Genomic DNA, 20,326 nt, shown 5'->3' on the forward strand with positions numbered 1-20,326 from the left:
ACCTTGTACTGTTGGATTTCCTAGTTAAAACAAAATGTTAAAAATATGTATGTTTTTATTTTTATGTAGGATTCAAAATCACTCCAGAGAAATTATTACTCATAGTAAAAGAAGGCAATTATGTGCTAGAACATGACACAAACGGGAAAAGTAGCACAGAACAGAAGTGTAATATCAATGCCAGAGTCCACTGTAAGTAATCAGCCCATTAATTTGTGCTTTGTAAGAATTTGTTTCTTACTGATGTTGATACGGTATAAAAAAAAAAAAGGTAAATAAAATAAAAAAGTCAGGGTATTAAAGGCTCCGACACTGCAAGAAGTTAAAGGTAATTTAGGCCAAAAAGTCTCAGAGGGCTTTCTAAGGATAAATGGGTTTATCACAGTGGAAGTGGCACTGAAATGGATGTTTGTGGAAGTATAGAGAAAAGAATGTGGACCGTCTCAAAAAACTCCAGCTTTACTCTGTCGCATATCGCCTACTCAGAGGCGATCTCCGCCTAACATACAAAGCTATGTCAAACCCAGAGCTGTTGGACATGCTCCACATAAAGAAATCCCAATCTCTCTGAGCTACACTCTCTAGGGACCTAAACCTTGTCACCACAATAAACAGAAAATGCTGGAGTGATAGATTCCTGTCCCAGAGACTTCCCATACTCTGGAACAAACTACCTATCTATATCAAACAAAGCTCCTCATTAGCACTCTTCAAGAAAAATCTTGATGATTGGATGGGAGATAGGAAATTCGCCCCAGGGATCACTTTTGTGGCTCTGCTTGACAGGGTCACAGGAAATAATTTTCTTGGGTGGCAAAAGCCAGGGTACCATTTGGCTAGGCTTATATAGGCTCTAGTGCCAATAGCCTAGTACCTACCTATGAACACTGAAATGTGGCTTTCATCATACAAGTTTACAGTGGCAAAGGCTCCATATTATCCTTTATGCCACCAGAGCTGTAGTAATGCTGAGGAATGATTCTCTTATTGTTAATGTTACCTAGTTTGAAATAATTTAAAAGGCATGGGGTTACAACTGAATGAACCCAAGTGTAAGGCACATAGAGGAGTTAAGAAATGTCTGTCATCCAACAGCCATCATACCCAGTGTTCTACATGCATCACCAGGTCTACCAGTCACTTTTTACCCCCAGACTATCTCCAGTAGGGCTGGGGCAAGCACAGATCCTAGGGACATCCTGGGAGCCATGGCTGTTCATTTCTGCTGGGTGAGGTTATGCTTTATGAACTACCCCAGTTACTTATTCCCTCAAATGGTCTTTCTAGTAATGTCCAAGGGGTGGATATCCAGTGGGAATGTGCAGCATATTACACTACTTACTCAGCAGCTCAGTGATGTCAACCACTCTATCCCCTCTTTGGACCATTCCTCCCAATTACCACATCAAGAGCCTCCACCAGGGACCACAATGCAGGAGATGTCCATGGAACCAGACTCACGGCAGGGATGGTAATTCATATCTCTGTCTGCCATGCTGCCAGTTGCTTGAGGCACTAAATGAACCTAGGTGGGCTGAGCAGTAATCGGGGCTTTATCCCTCTTTGCCACCAGAGTAGCTGTATAGTATGTTTGTACACTGTAGTATACATTGACCAAGGATAAGAAAAGGTGGATAACTCTCTTGATCACAGCATGACTTTCTCATTTGGATCAATAAAATATGTTTATTCTTAGGCCCTATTATAGCCCAAAGCATACATTTAGTCAGCACTTACTGCCCCTGCTGTGGGTAACAATGAGTCTTCAGTGTTGAAATACAGAAACAATGGTTCCACTGAATACATAAGAAGTATTAGTGTCATGAGAATCACATGTGGTTAGTGCTGGGTATAAAGACAATGGTCCCTTTGATACTGTAGAAAGCAGTAACAGTATGAGGGGTATACATGGTCAGTACCAGAGTATAAAGACACTAATTCCTTTGGTCTGCAGACAGCATTAACAGTGTGAAAGTCAACATGATCAGTGCTGGAGTACAAATGATGGCTCCTTTTGAAGAAAGCATTAACAGCATAAAAGGCCATTGTGATGACATGCAGAGCCTCCCTGTAGCCATTAATTTGTTTCTCTGGTTGCTCTCCAAAATGATAGTTGGATTATCCTTCTATTTGTTAATCTCCTTAAACAGTGACAATGTTGTGTCACCAGGGATGTACCATGTTCTTCATATTGCACATATATTTTAAATGATGACAAAGTGTTCTAACCCCATGACTGAAGCAAAGGCTTACAAAAGTATCATTAGTGGCTTGGAGTTGTTACCCAGAGCCAGTATCCCAATATGTTGAGGAGTCATACCTCTGGTTTGTCTTTTTGGGGATAGATGAAACAGAGTCTAGATGGCATCAGGCAATCTTCATGACATCCTTGGAGAACTCGGCAGGACACAGAATATCCTATGATCGTGATGTTCTTTTGCCCCTAGGAAGTTAAGGAGCTAACATGTTTCCTATTATAGGAGAGCTTCATGAAAGGAGTCATTCGCATTGGGATTCAGGAGGCAGGGAATCGATGTCACCTTGTCAACCCATACATCTGACCAGCCTCATCTGTAAGGCCATGGAACATATCATTATAGACCTTATAAAGACATAGTTGACCTCCAAACCCTGGATCCTACCCAATTCCACTTTGTGAAGAGCAGAGCCTGCCTGAAAAATCTGGTGGATTTCTTTAAAAGTGTGTCCAAGGCCATTGATGAGGGCAGATCTGTGCACACAGCAAACCTTTACTTGGCAAAGGCTTTTGACACAATCCCACATTCAGGCTTTGCTGATAAACTTAGCAAACTGAATGCAAACCCCTTCATTGTAAGATGGGTTGCTAACTGCCTTACAAACTGGGCACACTATCAAAGTGGGTGATGCCACATTAACCAGCAGACCTGTTACCAGCAGGGTGCCACAGGGGTCAGTGCTGGGCCCCCTACTGTTTGGTATATGCTTCTCAGAAGTTCAGGTCAAAACTAAAGGGTTATGGCTGACCATGTTTGCAGACGACTTCAAACTAGGTGCAGTCACTGAATCCCCAAATGATTTCAGTATACTCCAGGATGGTCTCGGTCATGGTCCCAAACTGAATGCAAAGAAATGCATCATCATTCCTTTTGGCACAAACAATGTCCTTCATACTATCAAATCAATAACAATATCCTAAGTGTCCATGAAGTGGTAAGGGACCTGGGATCATAAGTTGACCGTGACCTTAACTTCAACCACCATGTGTCTATCACTGTAAGGAAAGCTTTCCATGTAGCTCACTTGATTAGTAAAGGCATTGCCTCTAGAGCAAAAGAAGTTATAACCCATCTATACTTGGCACTTATCCAGCCCATAATTAAGTATAACATCCCATTCAGTATGTATGTTATGTTCGTACTAAGCACCTACAGCAATTAGAGAGACTTCAGAGGTTTCTAACAAAGAAGATCAAGGGCCTCCAGCATGTGCCTTACACAGACCGATTAAAATCCCTGTCACTATACTCCATATCATATAAACTTCTTAGGGAAGACTTATGCCTGGCCTACAGAGCAACCCAAGACACAAACCGAATGAACTTATTGCATATCCATAAATCAAATGGGTCTAGGGCTACCCATTCCAAGGACTTAAGTATGGCCTGTGACTTAAATAGGAGATGCTGGAGGCACAGCTTTATCTCCCAGTGCCTGCCATGTCTTTGGAACAGGCTACCAATTCATATACAACAGAGCACCTCTATGACACTGTTCAAGAGGAACCTGGATGAGTGGATGAGACCCACAACCCTCCTGGACATGGGCAGTCATCACTAAATGCAGTCTTGGGTATTGACTAGTACCTCTAAGGTATTGCATTGGGTTGAAATGGCTAGGCTTAAAATGACCTCAAGATCAATATACTAGCAATCTCCTATGAGCCTATGTAACTTTTTTTTAAATTTCTTTTGAATTATCTAAAGATAATGCAAATTACCAGTTGATTACATACAAAAATATTTTACTGAAAGGTCTAATATATAATTTGCATAATAAGACTAAGCAAGTTTGTATGTGTCCCAAATATGCAACAAAGTCTAGAAGATTAGGATCTTTGCTTGGAAGTGTTTACATAAGTATATTTATACCCCAAGTAGAATCCAAAGAATGTTTCCTTAGGGAGATAGCAAATGTTGGAGGTATGATGGGGAAGAAAGACATAATTGGGAACATATATTTTGGGAGTGTAGAGCTGTCAGACTTTAAAAATCCACTGCTGACTACTCTAACAGAAATACTGAATAGGCAAATTGGTATAACCAAGGAAATGATTTTGTGAGCTATGATACAGAATCAAAACTGCCTAAACATAATAAGGCCTTGCTGAATCTAATTATGGTGGCTTCCAAAAAAGCAATTACTAGAAAGTGGAAATCAACTTCTAAAACAAATGTACTAGAAGAAATTAATATAGTAGTAGAGATAAAACAACTGGAAAAAGGATCTTTAGAAAGAGGGTAGGAGCAAATTACATGGAAAAAAATAGGAATTGTTGGATAAATACATGCAGAATAAAATTTTGGAGGAATGAGGTTTAAAAGATGGTAGGGTATGAATGAACTATGTAATGTTTGACTGACAACAACTAGATAGAGGGATGTACAATGTTTGCAACTAAAAATATGTCAGTATGGTTTGTTTTCATTTATATAAATTTATGACTGCCTATGCTTTAAGTGATAATTTAATAAAGGTGTTTCTTGTTTAAAAAACACTAAGTAATGTTCATCCCTCATAGACAAGTTCTTGAGCACGTATCCCATATATTTCGATGCTCTATAACTAATAGTGTGTGCATGTTTAGTAAAATAAAAAGTAGAATAAATCAAAACACCAAGATCTTATTACTCAGCTACTACTTTTAATGTACACAGATTTAAACACACATCTTGTGGTATAGTACAAGTTATAAAATACATTATAGTACATTTATCCAGACTAATTCAGATCCCAGCTTTTGTGCCCAATCACCTATTTGCTTCATATAAATATTTACTTGCATAACAGTGTCAGACTATATTACAAATCCAGTTTTACAATTCAAAATTTATTTTTGGTATTGTTGTGAAAGTAAATTGAACATTGGGCCCAGCACAGAGCCTTGTAGTACATGTTGTTATACTGCTTTATATTTTGATTGTGTATCTTGTATATTAACAAACTAAAATCTATTGTGAAACAAAGACATTATCCAGTTAATGAAAAAGCTGTTAAAAGTGACATTTTAATAAACATCTATAAATCCAAATAAAATTTCCATATGTTAATCCAAGTTCTAGGGAAAGTAGAACTCGATCATAGAAATGTAATAACTTAGTTAATAATAACAAAAGTGGCTACACCCAACAGAGCAAATGCCTCTCCTCTAGTCTGAAACCAGTTAATGTAATGTCCAAATGCGAAAAGCAGCAAGAGGCAACCACCACACTTGCAATAATTCAGTGTCGTAGTTTAAAAGTATATAAAAAAACCTTTATTTAACGTGTGTATGAAATACGTATTTCTGTTGTAGATTAAATTTTTATTCATAAGATGTGTTAAACTGATCTACTATTTTTACAATGAACAAATAGGATGGGTGCATTATTATTTTATAAAGCTCGTGAGTGCTTTAGAAATTTAAAATAATATATTTTAATAGGATCCTGCATTTTTAAAAAAGTTAATAAGATGATTGATTTAACATCACATGACTGCTATTTAAGCAATTGTTTGTGTATTAGAAAAAATTTACGGTCTGATGAAGCTGATAGTGAAAGCGCTTACCTAGTGCACGTTAAATAAAGTTTTTTTTATATACTTTTAAACTACGAGACTGGATTATTGCAAGTGCGGTGGTTGCCTCTTGCTGCTTTTCGCATTTGGACATTACATTAACTTAGTCAATGTTGATCTGTTCTTCACAAATCAACAGTACTCCAGGTATTTTATCTCGTCTGTCATCTGTATTGCTTTTTTCAACCCTCTCATAAGTTATAACTAGGCACCAGTAGTTTGTATATATTACTGAATGGAAATGTTGTTTGGCTTATTTAATCCATTATTCATACTAATAAAGGAATGACTAAATTCAGTGACAGTTTAGTAGATTGTTAACATATCACTGACTTTTCCTGATTTGATTTTGAAAGCATTATTAAATATATTCATATATTTGTACTAGCTCTTTTCATTAGATAGATCAGTAGTTAATTTATTTTCAATAGTTTTTTTTGCATTTTTTGTTTCATATTTCAATTCTCTGGTGATCTTATTTAATCTTCTTTTGTTTGCCACATTTCAGTATGTTTTTATAGATCCTAAAATTATTGTATTCATAGAGTTTTTTGATTTTAATATTCCACCACAAAGTGGTACTACCTCCAACCATGTTATACTTAGCACTTACTTCTAATAATTTACCCAAGAAATCTGAAAGAAAAGTATGCCCATAGTCAATAATTTCATTATTTACTTGCTCATTCCAAACAATAACACAAACAGAACTTGTTTGTGTTGAAATCAATACGTTTATAATTGTAATTTTTAGTTGTTTTAATCTTAATGATAGTATCAATTTAAATGAATTATGGTCTGATTTTATTAAGAATATATCAATTAATGCACCATTAAATAAGTTGGGTCTGTCTTTAGGTTTAATGTCCAAGACATTCCGGTCTCTAGTACTATTTAAGACCAAATTATTCATATTATGTCGAAAAACAGTGTCAATAAACTCTTTTTTATAAAATGTCTTAGAAAAATATTTAGTTTAGGAAATTCAAGGCTAATTAAAATAATCATAAATAATGATTTTTTTATTCATATTTTCTTCCAAAACAATTAAGTATTCCTAATAAGTGTATGGTTTCATATTAGGTCTTCGATAACACAGTAATACATATATAATTTGATTTGTTATTTTAGTAGTAATTTGTACTATTAACTTTCCAATTCTTCAATATATTTAATTGAAGTTGATATGATTTTATTGTCAAAGATTCATACCTTCTTTTTAAATACTTTTCTTAATTTTTTATGCTTAGTACAATTTGACAAATGCAGACATTTTGTGTGTTACAAGTTTCCATAATCACAATATTACAGTTCTCTGAATATATTATTCCAATTAATTCATGATATTTGTTACTCAGTCTTTGGACATTATATTAGTAACAACTCATAGTTGTATCAGATTTTCTGTATTCACCCCTGTTAACCCTAAAAAAGCTTTCTGTATATTATGATATTTTTTTGCTAACACATATGCGGCATTATACAGGTTTAGATGGTACCTGCCTTTGTCATATAATCTTTGAGCAATTACACATTCTTCCCAAATGTTTACAAATTCATTATACACCAAACATGACTTTCTCAACAAAGTATTGGAATATGTGTTTTTATAAATAAATGGTTAGTGGAAGCTGGAACTGGTAAAATGTCACACAACACCATTTCAATATCTGCTTTTGTAACTTTTCAATAATGTTCAAAACTGAATTATTCATATGATTTGAAGATGTATTTTTAAATCATAGCATTACTTGTTATAGTAAAAAAATCTTTATTGTTCAATTCATTCATCTAGAAAATAGAAAATGACAGCTGCTGTCCACTACTCCTTTGCAAGCTGCAGTTTAGAAAGCATTGCTACACTCTTATAAATAAATGTGGCTTTTCATTTTGAAGGGTCCCATTCACACTTGCTAGGTTTTAAACAGCTTTCTGAAAAATAGTTTCAGAATAATTTCCTAGAGAACATTAGGAATACAGGTTAACTTCTGACTTTCAAAAACACTCAAAAGACCATTTGTTCAAAGAAAACAAATATAAGTTTTATACAGACATTGGCTAACACAGTGGTACACTAGTTTTTGATTCTATTGTATCTGGTTCCATTCCAAAATTTGCAGGTTTAGTCCATTTGCTACTATCTTAGGACAACAAGAGTGATGCAAATATAATTATCCCGCATCCTTTTTGACAAAACCATACAGCATTCAAAACCTGCATGTCATCCATGTGCTTGCATGGGTTTTACTCCAGGTGCTTGTTTCTTCCCATGTTCCAAAGACATGTAGTAAGTGGACTAGATGCTCTAAATCAGCCATAGGTGTAAATGTGCATGTGAGTGTGTGGCATGGAAGAACTATGGTAGGGCTAGCCACTTGGTAGTGAAACATTTTCTCTAGATGATTGTCATTCTTGAGGTGACACCCCGATCCCATGTGCAAAAATGGGAACAAGGGGCTGTGGATGGACACCCCGATCCTATGTGCAAAAATGGGAAAAAGGGGCTGTGGATGGACACCCCGATCCTATGTGCAAAAATGGGGAAAAGGGGCTGTGGATGGACACCCCGATCCCATGTGCAAAAATGGGAACAAGGGGCTGTGGATGGACGAATAGATTCACAAGCTGGTTCCTAGTCATTTACATCACTGTGAGCTGTGCAATATGCTTATATACAATTCAGGTTTTGTACTGAAATCAACATTGTATATTTAAGTATTAATAACAAATGCCTCCCTGTAAATGTTGCTTAATGTTTTACTTAGTCACTGTCACACACTGTCTGGATATGTATTACACTTGCAATCTTTGTCAAATTCCTTAACATATGTTGTTTTTCTTTGTATTCCTAAGTTCAGTTGTTTTTGCCATTGTCTCCCAGGTCATTGCTGAGAAGGGTACGTGAACCAATTAAAGTAAAGAGATACTCCTCCTTTAATTTTCCCGTATACCTTCTATGTTTTTCTACTTGAGATATTCTTAATTTATTTTTGAAGATTGTAAAAGAAATCCTGATGTTTTGATTCTGTATTTTGCTTTTATCAAATTTATGTTGCTAAAAATTTGTGGTGGTCTATTCTCTTTTCTTCTAGTAGTGATAATTTCTGCCTTAGTTTCTTTATAGTTTTATCTATACTTCCAGAATGACATTTTGTTTGTGGAAACCCTATAGTTTATTAGTTTAGCTGCAAAGTAGTGTATTTTATTTATTGCTTTTGCATCATATGAATCTCTCTTTTAATGGACACAATTATCAGATTTCTAACTCTGTCAGTCTATTTCACTTTCTGTAGTCTTTCTACCTCATCTATCTTATTGTCTGCCTGTTTCTATTAAATGTATTCAAGTAGGCCTTTCCTACATATTTGTGTGTATGTATATGCATTTATCTGTGAAATAACCTACTTTTATTTGTATATAGTGGCACAAACTCTATTTCCAGTGTTCTATAGTTTACAGCATTTGTCTGTGCAAATTCCTTGGAACATTTGTGACCTTTTTGTTTCTGTTTTTGCCTTCAGGCCCAGATAATGTCTGAAAAGGGTCTTGCACTATGCCATTAACACAGTTAACAATCAATAAATTATTTATTTAGTTAGTTAGTTTAGTTTATCTTTTTGGCTGAGAACATCCACTTTCCTCTTTGTTCCATGCTCATTCACCTGCTACAAAATTTTAACTGGACTCTCAAGCACATATCCTGCAGAAGATTATAACAATTTTAATTTGTGGTATATTTTTAATAAAAGTTTAAACTAAATCCAAGGGTCAACTGTTCTGCTCTGTCTGTTGTACCATCATCTGAGGATTTATTACTCAGCATGTACAGATACTGCCTTTAATGCAGTCTTCTCACTAACGTTTGCACTTATGAGATGGTCTATCACTTCAATTTCTATTTTTTGTTTTTCCATATCACTAAACATGTTCCTTCTCAATACATGTGTTTTTTATTTCACTGTAAAATTTACCATAGACAGACGTCATTGCCTATAAGTATCTTCAAATATTTTTGAAGCTGCAGTCTTCACAGTGGTGGCAACGCTTTCTTTTCTCATTAATATTGTAGCTTATCAGATCTCATTAAAATCAGAAGTCCGTGCTTCTTTTTTTATCAATTTCTATAGCCTCTATTTTTGGCTCATTTTGTTATAGCACCTCCTCAATCATATATATTTTTTCCTGAGATAGTCTAACATTTCTCTACAAAGGTACTGTGTTAGTATGATATGCTCTATTAAAGATCTTACATTTTCACCAGTAATTTTTAACAACTTTTTTCTACTGTGAGTATTTTTATTTCCTCTAACTTATTTCTTGCAATGGCAGTAAATTCATTTTGTGGAAATTCTTAGCTTCTTGTGTAATGCAAACAATACAGCCTGTTTCTCATCCTTAACAAATGACTTTATCAGTCCTATGTCTCTTGTATGCTCTATCAGCTTTTTTTGTGGACTACAACTTCATTCTACCACAGATGCTCAGGGTCTGTACTAGAAGTGGGCACATTTTTTATCCTAGGGTATGTGTACCCAGTCTTTTTTTTTCAACCTGCCTTTCTCCATGGTATAAAGTCTCAGCATTACCTTGGCCATGTTAAAAAAAAGTTTTTTGATCCTTTTTTTTAATTTCTCTGAATGTTTTGGGTTTCTAACAGTGCGACTGTGTGGATGACTCTCTCTTCCTATGTGATTGAGATAGCAGTGTCAAAGACAACTATACTGTGTGAAACACTTACTGCAGTCAGTACTGTTATGTGGTACCAAACATGTTTTTTTCAGATTTGGTTTATTCAGAAACACTTATGGCACTCAGCAAATTTAAACACTTTCTCTCTTTTTTAATTTCTGCAAATGATTGGTCACCCCCAAGTCAAAGTATGATTAAGGTTCATTTTACATTTCACAAATTAGTATTGCCTCAATCCTGGATGCTTGCAAGGGTACTAATTTTAACATCAGCTATGCACCCATGTAGGTTACATGGAGTAACCTGTGTCAACAACATATTTAATTATGGTTGAAAATTAATTTCTTTTACCTCTGTTGCTCCTTCTTCAACTGGAGCTATGTGTTTATTCCATATTGGTCTAGGTTCTGTTTGCATAACCTTTTATTGTATAACTATATCTAGCAGTATGCTGGAGATTACAATCAGTAGGTGTAGCTATTTCAATGACTAGTGCTACTTATGTCCTTTTTTACTTCAATTACAATAACTGTTTTTCTTGCGCATGGTTTCTTGACTGATATTATGTGATCCCATGTATGCCTTTCAGTGCACATGTTCTCAGACATGTATATTACAATCACCAACACATTGTGCAACTGTTTCTAGGATTGTACTATAGAAGCTACATTTATTTGTGTGTATTTCACCTTTTTCTATACACCTTGCAAATAAAATGTGTACATAGCCTGCTGTCTTGAGATGTTATTATTAACCATTCGTTTTTTGGTTTAACTTCATCTCTTCTTAGCCATTCATATGTCAAACTTTGACAAACATCCAGTTGCTCCAGTACATTTCTGTATTTTTCACTATAACTCTGGGATTCTTCTGGTCAAGTTTGTATATACATTTTTTTTATTTTCTTACTTTGTGTTGTTGCCTGATTTTTATCAACATTTGGTCTGATTTCCATTCCTGCTCCTTTTTTAAATGCATCTGGTAATCTGAGCATGCCACTGTACACTTGTTTTCTTCAGGGTTAAAATTCTCACTGTATTTGAATATGACAATATCAATAATTATTTATGCAGTCCTACAAATACAGATCTACACAGAGTCAATCTCCAGATCTATACTCACTTTAGACTAAGAGAAACAAATTCTTGCTATGCACTTGTTTTTGCATAGTATTTGATAAGCACGAATCATTTTTCTGCTTTTTTTTCTAACTGATTCAATGATGTTTGGGCCAGTCAATCACATCAAAGGTGTAAGTTAGAACAGCAGGAGCAAGTCTGAACATTATTTCTAGTTGACAAGGCAGTCTCCAATATTATCCTGTTTTTTCAAAAATGTTCCTTATTATGGTTTGTTCACATTTGTTCATGTATTCCTACTTGCCTGACATCAATTCACTATTCATACACTTCTCTTTTTTCAATTTGTTTTATATTACATTCCTATCCCAAGTTGAGATCTTCTTACTGATAAAATTTTCCTTCTGCAAATCTTGCTTTGGCACACATATCAAACCCAAATGTCATTTTTATATCTCTAAGAAAGTTCTAGCTGCTCTTTGTTGTGCTTTAATTTGCTTTTTTTGACGAGATATGCAGTTTTAAATCATACAGAAAAAGTAAATGAGATGCCTTTGAAATAATTTGGTTTCTGGAAGTAAAGCTGTAATCATAGCCTAGTCCATTAAGTAAATAGCTCAGTAGGTTAAGAGCAAGGCAAAACAACATTAGTGAGAAAGGATCACCCCCAGATTTTATTTCCCTTTAGATAGGTGGGTTGGCATTCATTTGGAATGTGCATATACATTTTTGCTCAAGGCTAGATTGTCATGGAAACATGTTAATCCCCTCAGCCGGAAGTTGGATATTATAGCAGTTTTTCCCATTCAGGAGCCTTTCTTAATTATGTCTGAGTTTCTGTAACAGTTACTTCATTCAATTAATTTCATATTCTTAATATCAGCACTCTTTACCACTTCTTTAAACTCTTCTATCCACTCAGCATCTGTGGTTTGTTGAACATGACCTCTGTAAATACTTATCCAAAATGTACTGGTTTCTTTATTACTATTACTTTGTGTACTAGTTTTCTACAAAAATATTTTATGTCATCAGTGAATGGTTTCTTTTGTAATTTTCTTTTATATTTGTACACCTTCTAAGATTTTTTGCTTGTGCTAAGATTTTTCATTTATTACTGGACATATTCCATGACAAATCCTGATCTGTTTTAACAAGTCATATTTACCCTTGAGTTTGGATGCTATTAGGATATGTGCAGGCACCCTAATGTTTATGGACGTCAGGCTAGACTTGAAGCTGTGTGTTTTTAAAGCACAGAGAAACAATCCAATTATGCTGTCCTGATGAGGTACGTCTCCAAAATGTACTGGTTTATTACTATTACTTCTATTCTGTGTCCCAATTTTCTACAAAACATTTTATGTCTTCAGTGAATGGCTTGTTTTGTACTTCTGTTTATATTTATTTGTATACATTCTAATTTTTTTTTTTGCTTGTGCTATGATTTTTCATTACTGGACATAGTTCATGATCAATTGTGTTCTGTTTTAATATTATATTTACCCTTTGGTTTGAATGCTTTTTGGGATATTTAATTATTTATTGACATTTGATTAACAGGAAAGTCCGGCTGAGTAGAAGTCCATTTTCAGTGGAAGCCTAGGGAGAAAAGCTCCAAATTATTACAAAACATTTTAAGAACAATGATTTTACAATCTTCAAAAATAAAACAAAAACATTTGCAGTTTAAATAAATTAACAAATTAGACATAATCTAAAAGAACCACTGGTAAATCAGTAGAAAGTATAAGTCAATCATTTAATATTTACAGAAACTTTAGACAGTTTGTAGAGAAAGTAAAGATAAGTTAGTGTAATATGCTTATAGTATATTTAGAGAGAAAGTCAGTGAAGATAATTAGATAGTAGTAAGAAAGTAAGTGAAGAAGGGAGAGTAAAGAAGTATAATGAATGAAAATATACCTGTTCACATTTAGGGATACAGTTTATCCATAGTTTATATATGTAGGCACCCTAATATTTATGGATATCAGGTTTGATTTTAAGGTGTGTGTTTTTAAAGCACAGAGAAACAATCCAGTTATGCTGTCCTGATTAAGTAAATAAATGGGCTGAAACATGCTACTCTACAGTTGGATTGGTTTGGTTTTATTGGTCTGAATCTACCCATTAAGACTTAAAAAGTTAAAAGTCATGAACATTCAGAAGCCATGTAGCTGAAAAACTGCTATGTCCTTAAGGAATCATTTGCATATATCTTATGAGCCTCCACCACAGGAGGTTTAAGGTATTACTCAGTGAAAAATGAGGCTTAGCTAGGAATTTCTTGCCATTTTTACTGAGTGTTTTGTCTGTCTGACCTTGTATCCTTTTTACTCTTTCATGTGTGTATATGTGTGCATCATGTATGTATCATAAGTGTATGTATGTAAACTATATATATATAGATATATATATATATATATATATATACATACAGACACACACACACACACACACACACATATATATATATATATATATATATATATATATACAGTGGATATAAAAAGTGCACACACCCCTGTTAAAATGCCAGGTTTTTGTGATATAAAAAATGAGACTACAATAAATCTTTTCAAAACTTGTTCCACCTATAACCTATACAATTCAATTGAAAAACAAACCTGTTAGGAGAAACAAATATAAAAAATAAAAAACGTACAATAAGCTAGTTGCATAAGTGTGCACACCCTTAAACTAATACTTTGTTGAAGCACCTTTTGATTTAATTACAGCATTCAGTCTTCTTGGGTACACACCTGCCATCAATTAAAGAGACTCTGATTAACCCCAAATAAAGTTTAGCTTTCCTAGTAGGATTTTCCTGACATTTACTCAGTTGCTTGTAACAGCAAAAGCCATGGTTCGCAGAGAGCTTACAAATTATCAAAGGAATCTCATTGTTGAAAGGTATCAGTCAGGAGAAGGGTACAAAAAAAATTCCACAGCATTGGATATACCATGGAATACAGTGAAGACAGTCATCAAAAAGTGGAGAAAATATGGGACAACAGTGACGTTGCAAATAAGTGGACGTCCCTCCAAAATTGATGAAAAGATAAAACAAAAACTGGTCAGGGAGGCTGCCAAAAGACCTACAGCAACACTGAGAGAGCTGCAGGAATTTCTGGCAAGTACTGGTTATGTACTACATGTGACAACAATATCCCATACTCTCCATTTGTCTATATGTCTATATGACTATGGGGTAGGGTTGCAAGATGGAAGCCTTTTCTTACACAGAAAAACATTCAGGCCCGGCTAAAATTTGAAAAACAATACATCAGGTCTCCCAAAAGCATGTGGCAAAATGTGTTATGATCTGATGAGACCAAGGTTGAACTTTTTGACCACAATTCCAAAAGGTACGTTTGGCATAAAAACAACACTTAAGATCACCAAAAGAACACCATCCCCATGGTGAAGCATGGTGGTGCCAGTATCATACTTTGGAGGTTGCTTTTCTTCAGCTGGAACTGGGGCTTTAGTCAAGGTGGAGGGAATTATGAACAGTTCAAAATTCCAGTAACTTCTGGCCCAAAACCTTAAGGCATCTGCTAGAAAGCTGAAGATGAAGAGGAATTTCACCTTTAAACACAACAATGACCCCAAGCATACATCCAAATCAACAAAAGAATGGCTTCACCAGAAAAAAAATTAAAGTTTTGGAATGGCCCAGCCAGAGCCCAGACCTAAATCCAATAGAAAATCTGTGGGGAGACCTGAAGAGGGCTGTGCAAAAGAGATGCCCTCACAATCTGACAGATCTGGAACACTTTTGCAAGGAAGAGTAGGCAAATATTGCCAAATCAAGATGTGGCATGCTGTAATTAAATCAAAAGGTGCTTCAGCAAAGTATTAGTTTAAGGGTGTGCACACACAACAAAGTATTAGTTTAAGGGTGTGCACACTTATGCAGCCAGCATATTGTATGTTTCTTTTTTATATTTTCCCCCTTATAGATTTGTTTGTTTTTCAATTGAATTGTACAGGTTATAGTTCACATTTAAGGTGGGAAAAAAAATTGAAATGATTTATTGTGGTCTCATTTTTTTATATCACAAAAACCTGGCATTTTAACTGAGGTATGTACACTTTTTATATCCACTGTGTGTGTGTGTGTGTGTGTGTGTGTGTGTGTGTGTGTGTGTGTGTGTGTGTGTGTGTATATGTATATGTATATGTATATATATATAAAACATCAGACACACTGCAATTTCTCCAATTTTTTGGGTTTCTAACACCATGACAGCAAAAGACCCCATGGCTTAGTCAGGGGACAATTAATATTCATGAAATTAGTAGTTTCATTCTTTTTAGGTTTGTTAACAATGCTCCTCTCAGCATCCACTATGTACACACAATTTCCTCCTTCTGCAGTTCATATCAAGTTACATGCATCAGTAACATGTTTATGTATGCATAAAAATTATTTTATTAGCCCTCTTGATCCTACTACTATTGGAACTATCTAGGTGTCTTTACACCATATTGCTGTAGTGTATGCATGCATTTTATGACTTTGGGTCTGTCATTATGATGAACGCTATAACTGTTGGATGCAGCTGTTTCAATGATTAATGATACTTTTGCCTGTTTTAATCTGATTGCTATATATATTTTTTTACTTCTACTTTCTTAGCTGTTGGCATTGGACAATCTCACATGATGAAAAATTCTTCATTTTGCTATTTTTTTTTTGTTTGTTTAAAGTCACCACACTTTAACCATTTGTGTGTCAAATTTTGATCATATGGATGCTACAGGAATTCTCTATACCTACCACCATTACTGTGAACTTTCCAGTTTCCTTTCCTTTTCTTCTAGTTTTGCTCTTTATATTCTTTTTTATTTTCTATTTGGTAGGTTCTGTTGCTGCTGGATATATATATATATATTTATATATTTTTTACTTCTAGCTTGGTTTCCATTTCCACTCCTTTCTAAAATGATTCTGCTGACCTGAGCAAATATGCCATCTTAGACACATTTTTTTCATGTCTTAGAAGTTACACTAAGTTTGGATGTGATGATGCTTAAGTGGTAGTGTGGTGGTAATGTGCACTAAAGACTGTGAGTAGTCACACAGATCCAGGTTCAGAACCAAGCTCTGGATGGTTGACATACCCTAAGCTGTATAATCGTACATGCGTGCAGCACATTATGTTTCTTCAGGCAGTTGGTGCAGAGGTTAAGGCTGTGACATGTAGATCCTGTGGTACAGGGTTTGATGCCCTCAGACCTCATTTGCCTAAGGTGTGACCTTCAGTAAGCCACGTAACTAGATATTGCTTCCAGGTCACCCTTGAAAAGGGACTGCATGTGTCCAGGGGAAAATGGGTATCACTATTTGAGGAGTTTGGAGCTGACATAATGGTCAACATATTTACCTCATAGATACAAGGTGTAAGGTTTGATACTCACCTTTGGTTACTGTCAGGTTATTGGCTAGTCTGCAGACTGATTGCGTAGTATTTACGTATAAACCTATGAAGCCAACAAATATGGATGCAGTCCCACAATGGCAGACCTCCAGAACAAAGGATATATAATTTTTGCCATGCGCTGGTTGTGATACATAATTAAGTACAAACCACCTTCTTGTTATCTCATGCAACTGGTTAGCTGCCATTAGAAAGCATTATATCTCACTAAAGCTGTAATTTAGAACAGAAAGATAATGTTGATTTATAGCTTAAAATTTATTCTAAGATGTCAGGGTATGTTTCAATATTAGCTTTAGTCTTTTGAAGCACTTCTTACTAATCTTTGCTCTCATTTCTTCATGTTTCACTGCTGACTCTTCATCAATTCTTGGTGCCAGAGCTGTCCTGCAACAAATATTAACTTTTTTAAATTTCTAAAGGCCATATTTCATCTGAGAAATATTTAACCAGTTGTAGTTGTGATTCTAAGTGCTTGTCTAAAAAACTATACAATTTTGAATCACCCATGAAAAGTAGATGACATGTTTTTGAACAAGATTGGTTTCTGGAAGTTAAGCTGAAACCATCACCTAGTCTATTACATTTACTTATTTATTTATTTAACATTTGTTAACCAGGGGTGTCTGATTGAGCCGAAAAGGCCCTTTTTCAGCAGAGGCCCAGGGAGAAATGCTCCACACAGAAAAATAGTTACAGATACATTTAGATATTTAGACATGATCAGTACACACACAAATTACAATAGACATGTTTTACAGGGGTATGCAGCAAATCAACAGTTACAGTGGAGAGAAGAAACAAGAAAACATTAATTTAAAAATAAAGGTAATTAATAGATGTGTGGTGTACAGCTGAAATTTGGAATATAAGTAGAATACATACATAGTACACAGGTACAGTACATACACTGTACATTAGCCAGTGTTTGCGAGTAAGAGTGAAAACTGTTATCAAGTACTTTAGGCTTAGTATGTGTACCCTATCCACTTTCACTAGCCTGGGGAGCAGTCATTGCACTGTCAACTTTGCTTGAGATATTGCCTAATGAGGTTTTTAAAGGAGACTATGGACAATGTGTTTTGTATGCTACTGGGGACAGAGTCCCATTTTTTTAGCCACTGAACTACGATTACATAAACAGTGTAATGGGTTAAGGGCAGGAAAAAACAGCAGTGGTGATAAAGAATAATTCTGGAATGTCCCCCTTTGGATGTTTTTCACTGTGAAGAGGAGTTGACATTTATCATGATGCATCTATAAAGTAGTCTGTCACTCTTTCATATTCACTACAATGTAATTATTGGAGTATGTTTTTTTATATATGTAAGCATTCCATACTCCATAAATGTGTGATACTGTTGAGTGCTGTTCTGTAATCTATCATGCCAGTCTTATGACTTTGCATAAAAAAGATGGATGGTACTGAAGACTGTTATTTGGGGTATGAAACACTCACTGTATTTAGCTTATTTATATGGTTTCATCTGGTTTAATTTCTCCACATCTTTTGGTTTTCTAATACCATGATGGGAATGGACCCCATTCCTAATTCAGGGTATAATTAAAGTTCACGAAATTAGTACTGTTTCAATCTGGGATGTTAGCCAAAAGTGCTCTTTGCAACACCTGCAATGTGTGCAGAATACTCCTGCAATTCACAGGGAGGACGCTTAATGGGTTAAGGGCAAGACAAAACAATAGCTGTGAAAAAGAATCACCTTGGAATATTCCTATTTCAATTTTTATCCCTGGGATAATAATTTGCTCTTTGTTATGGCTTAATTTCAAAGCAGTTTACCACTGTTTCATGGTCAGTATAATAGAACTGATCAGTGTCAAATGTACCTTGTATATCTGTAAGCATTCCTTTATCCATGAATATGGGATGCTGTCAAATGCTGTTTTATAATTTATCCAACCCACACTTAAGATTCTTCCCCTTTTCACAATTCTCCATTACGGCTTTATTTAGTACCAAATGATCCTAATACCATAATGGCAATGGACCCCATTTCTAAGTCAAAGTATGATTAAAGTTTATGAAATTTGTATTGTTTCAATCTTTGATGTTAGCCAGAAGTGCTCTTCTCAACACCTGCAATGTGGCCAGTAATGACTCCTTCTGCAATTCATATGGAATTACATTTATCGGCAACATATTTAAGTAAGATTGTAAATTCTTTTTTAGAAGACTGACTCGTTGCTCCTACTACTACTGGAACTGCTATTCCTAGTTTTTATAGGTATGTGTAATTACTTATAATTTTAGTTTTACATCATATTTAGCATAATTTTGTTATTTTAGTCTTGCTATAGGTATATAAATCTTATGTCTATTGATATATTTTATAAGACATTTTCATAATATCTTTAAAATACACATTTATTCGGGATGCTAACTAAGCATAACTAATGAACTTGGGCCAAAGCTCTTTTTCAGTCATGGGGATCGATTGAATAATGATAAATAACTCTTATGCCCCTTAGCATTCATTAACTATTTTCAGTTTTTAACTTTCTGCTAGTTTTTTAGTTCTCTAGCTTCGGCTTTTATTTTGTTTTAACATTAATTATTTGATACATATTTTCTGTGAAAGAATGTTCAATGAGGTTAAAACATATTATATTTCATAATATTATAATGTTACATGGATTTTTCAGCTCCATGATTGATATGATAAACATTTAAAGTGATCTCCTTCCCAAATATGGGCATAACTTCCTGAAGAACTATCTATAGTAGTTTAATTATACTAATTATAGGCGTGATTTATGTTGTTTACTATTATATATCTATAAGATTTTAAATTACGAGAGTTATTTATATTTTGAATGTGTTTCATAACAGTATGTATGAGTTTTTACAACTGAACGTAAATTTAACAGTATTATTGTGATGAATTTGTCTTAATAGAGTATTAATTTATTTGTTAATTGATTGAATAATTGACAATGTTCTTTCACTATAAAGACAGTTGAAATCATTGTAAAACTTGTAACCTGATGAAGCGCATTTTGTTGTTTTTACTAATAAAAAGATCTAAAACTTTTCTCCTCGTGGTGGTTCTGAGCAATACTTAAGTTTTACTACTGGAACTGCCTGAGTATCCTTCTTCCACATTGCTGTCATTTCTGCCTGCAAATCCTGGTATTGTATGACTTTGTGTCTCTGTACATAAGACATTGGAGTCACTGCATGCAGCAGTTTCAGTTATTAATGCAACTTTTGTCTTCTTTTCATGGACTACTATATCTGGTTTTCTCGCATTTATTCTTTGAACTGTTTGTA

This window comes from Protopterus annectens, chromosome 10.part0 (genome assembly GCF_019279795.1).
Source record: "Protopterus annectens isolate FY-2018-M chromosome 10.part0, PAN1.0, whole genome shotgun sequence".
Classification (NCBI taxonomy): Eukaryota; Metazoa; Chordata; order Ceratodontiformes; family Protopteridae; genus Protopterus; species Protopterus annectens.